Source organism: Anneissia japonica, unplaced genomic scaffold (assembly GCF_011630105.1).
Source record: "Anneissia japonica isolate Jap-2015-1 unplaced genomic scaffold, ASM1163010v1 scaffold665_len1252844_cov201, whole genome shotgun sequence".
NCBI lineage: Eukaryota > Metazoa > Echinodermata > Crinoidea > Comatulida > Comatulidae > Anneissia > Anneissia japonica.
The window spans coordinates 1,122,180-1,126,845 of NW_022757135.1; positions in this window are offsets into that span (position 1 = coordinate 1,122,180).

Genomic DNA, 4,666 nt, shown 5'->3' on the forward strand with positions numbered 1-4,666 from the left:
ATATATATATATAGAAAGACAGTAATAAAAACAGCTATGAGTTGTAAACATGCTAGAAGCAATATAATGTAACACGTGAAGAGATAAACTCTAAAACTCATTGACAATGCAGGCAGATGTATACTTCTACCTGGCCCAAGAAATTCAAGGAAATCTAACAATTAAATTATGGAAACACTCTGGTTTTTGGAGGGACCTTGAATGTTTATGTGACAATGGTGTCCATCTATATAATACGGATTCATTTGGGAAAGCGAGTGGTGGAAGATGTTTTGGAGAAATTTCAGGAGTGGGAATATACACACAGCAAGTAATTTAAGGCCAGTACTTAATGATTATTATTCCACACCGCGGGGAAGCATCACCAACAGTATTATGCTTATAGTATTGCAAAACGCAACCTATTTTGTTGCTCTGTTTAAGGCAATTTAGGTGTGCGTCCTTTGTGTGCGGCCCCATCATGTTGCGAAAAGGAACCATCGTACCGCTCTGTTTAAGGCAATTTGTTTACGCCTTTTGTAAGACGTTTTACAGCACCGCCGACCGCTACATGGGTGTATGCAAAGGGGGGGGGGGGGCGGCGGGAAAGTTGTACGCGACTCCCCCCCCCCCGCACAAAAACAATTTCAAAGGTCCATATTTTTTCCCAAAACATTTTTTTCTAGGGCCTTTTTCACAATGACATAAATTGAGTATTGATGCAAAGCAATGAGTCCAAAGACCTTGCCAATTGCCTGTCGTAATCTATCACAATTCCAGTAATTCTGAAACTGAGCCTGCCATCCAGTTTAAGCTGGTGGCGCTGTAATCAATTTTGCATTCCCTGACTGAAAAGATCCAGAAAATTATGACCCACCCAGAAAAATCCTGGATACACCCCTGCGCTAATGTTTATCGTGTTGCGAAATGCAATCGAATTTACCGCACTGTTTAAGGCGATTTATGTGTACGATTCTTGTAAGACGCTTTACAACATTACCGATGTTATGTTTATGGTTGTTTTGTGTTGCAAAGTGCAACAGATATATTCGCCCAGTTTGCGGAGATTTAACTGCACGATATCAGGAAGTTTCTACGTTTGCGCCAAGCCGTTATTATTACGATCCGTCTGATAAATTCTATCTTGCTGTACGCTCTCTTTTTAAATTATATTAACACCGGAAAGACGATGCCACTGAAAAGAACATCAAAGAGAGCAACCCCTTTTTTGGTTTCTTCCCTCGGTGTGATTCCAAAGTAAGATAAAACAAATTCAGAATTATCCACGACCTACCATTTACCACGAATCGGGGCGATATCGACGAAACGGTTAACGTCAATATTCCCGCGGAAGCATCTCAGGTTACATATGACTCAATCGACAACATCACTGACCTTGTCCTGACATTCGCTCGGAGTGGGGGAACTGACGGCAAAATCCGATATCGAGGACACGTTTCGTATTGTTCTAATATCTCCCAACGATTACTATTTCTTAGGCTTCGAATGGGATGGGAAATACTATTTTGACAACAGTTTCTCCACGCTCACGGCTTACGATCTACGGAATTAAAAACTGACAAAATTGCTATAGTATAGTATAAAAGGGAAACGACCCACCGATTTTATATGGCTCACATTGGATGCCCGAGCGGACATCACCATGTTGGATTGTTCCCTTTGTCATTTCAGTGGGAATCTTGGAAAGTACCCTCATGCTACACTCGGACGCTTCGGGTGACATTGGGGCTGTGGCAATTCTGGGCGTAGTTCCAGCCCATGGGCTGAGCGAAGCAGCTACAAAATTTCTAAACACTATACATTCTCCCAGCTCACAGAAGGCTTACAAGCGGAGCTGTGATTTTTTTTTTGTAGATAGGAAAAGAAAGGCCTGTTTTCCTAGTTTCGTCGGAACAATTGTGCAATTTTATTGACTACCTTTTCGAATACAGTATAATACACCTAAAACAATCTTCCCATATTTATGCAGTCAGGTTTTCCATAATATGGGAGGATTCCCTGATTCTATGACTACGTTCTTAGTAAGGAAATCGATTAGGGGCGTCCACTTGCTAGGTAAGACTCCATATACCCGGCTGCCCATAACATTAAACCTACTTAGGCGTTTGGTGGCCTCACTCAACCGTTAACGTGCATTCAACAAGGTTGCTGCTTTGCGCTTCTCTTTCCAATCATTTTTAAATTGGGCGAACTGTCCACAAAACCAGGATTTAACACCAAAGTGTTGCAACGGCCCGACGTGAATTTTACTGTCACGGGTCTTACGTTGACCCTAACCACACCAAAACTAAGGCAAGCTCCCATAACACTTGTGTTCAGGGCACAGGAAGCCAGTAGCCTTTGTCCGGTCATCAGTCTTTGAGATTATATACATTTATTTAAACATAAAACGGGAAACAACCCCTTACCCCGAAATTCATAGGCAACTGGCTCAACGAAGCAATTATGTTTATGGATCTACATCCCTCACGATACAAAGGCTATAGTTTCCGTATTGGAGCTGCGAAACATGCCGCCTCTCTAGGATTTTCATAAAACGCTATACTAGGCCTTGGCCGTGGGAACTGAATGCGGTCTGTGATTGCATTCGCATACAATCTTTTGAGATTTAATAAAAATAATGTACCACTTTTACGGTACGCCAACGCCAACCTCTACCCCTTCCCAAAGCATACCCTAAGGAAAATAATTTAATTTACCATCACAAAAATATAGGCCTATCACAGGTACACATAGTCTGTAGGTCGAGGTCGTGTTTGGAAGTAGTTGGCTGATGCCAGTCCTAGTTATTGATGTTATTAACTCCTTTCGCGGTATCATGGTTGGCAGAAGTTGTCTGAACCCTATATTAGCCCTGTATGTAAGTGTTAAAGATTAATTTTGTAATCTATATATGGTATCACCTTTGTTATGTACTTTTATACCATTCGCGTGACCGGAAGCATTTGGCTGACGTCATGCCTACGTGTTTTCATTAATTATTAAGTTGTCTGATGTACAGCCATAGCATTGTGAACAGAGGACCAATAGTTGCTGGGTGTGGGTGCCGAAACCATAGGGTTCTGTGAGGTTTTGGGCACCCTAAGCCTTCACCCAGGATAAATTTAGTCTTGTGGTTCAAGCTACAATTATGTTCACAATTTGTATGCGATACAACTTCCCAATGCATATGTTATATTACTTAAATTAGGCCTATATATTTCATTTTAACCTACTTTCAAACGTATTGTATTATTAGTTTAATTCGTCATTAAATACATTTTACATGGTGTCAATACCTTATTTGTAAATGTCTGCTTGTTTGCATCTCCGGTCCAAAAAAAAAGGAAGACATAAAGTGACGGATCTATGATTTAGAATGGGGTGAATAATGCGAGGTGCGAAGCACCCGGGGTGGGGGTGACGTGGTTTTGATAAGGGCGCAGATTGGTTTTGAAACCTCAGGGCCAAAATTTGGGAAAATAGTTGCTGGAAATGACATTCTTATATTATAATTCATCATCATCGATTTAATTAATAGCATAGAAAATAAAACCGAAATGTCTTTGAGGTATTTAATTTGTTTTACACACTTTTTCTCATACTTATACTCAAATTTTAATAAAGGCACGCGCACTCGAGTCGTGTATTATACATAATTCAGATGTTTGTGGGCAGAGATAATACGTTATATTTATATAGCGCTTAATGCCAACAAGGCCTCTAAGCGCTTCATATTACCGGTTGTACAGCGCTCTTTCGTTAAAACCTGGGTCATTTATGCAGTTCATTTCAACAATTTTCAGGCTTCTTCTTGACTTACGAAATTACATTGCGGATGAAAAATAAGGGGACGACCCCCCACCCTAAATATATGTGGGGGACTTGTCTGCACCCATAGGATTTGAAGGGACGTCCCCTTCCATTTGAGAGATTTTTTTGGAATTATTAGACGGCTAGATCGCTTACATGACATCTGAAAAGAGGTTACACTTAAAATAGAATGTGTATGTTTTATCACGGTAGCCTACTACAAGTAACATGTATACATGAGAAGCACACACACAAGACGAGTGCCTATTTTTTTTCACGGCCACCGAAGATGGGTGGCTAGCCACCCTATTCACTCCACCTAGATCCGCCACTGACATACAACATAATCAGGCCCGTAGCCAGGGGGCGGGGGGTTATGGTTCGGGCGAACCCCCCTTTTCTAGCGAACCCCTTTGAATTTTTGAATGAGTCCCACTCGGACGGAATGTCTGTTTTTAACTTACCCAGCATTAAATCAAAATTTAACACCTAATTTATTATTTGGTCACCCGTTTTTAAATTGTAGCCTGCGATACAAGCCTACATTCATAGAATATCTCAGCTTCAGAAGTTCGGAGATTTAAATTGAACGCGACTCCAGCAAACCATGACTTTAAGATGGCCCACATAAGGATGGCAAACATCGATTAAAAACCCGGCTGCCGTCTCAACTTTTACTGGCCTTTGGCTGAATGTTTGTAAGAAATGTACTAACCGGTAACGAAACCGGTCGCCGTCTACCTAGAGTAAATGGTGCCACCAAACGAAGCTAAAGTTTTGCGACTTAATCCACCAAATGCAGATAAAGTTTTGCAACTTAATCACCTGATTGTGGATTGTGTGGTTAGTAAATTCCATAGCCATACTGTCCATA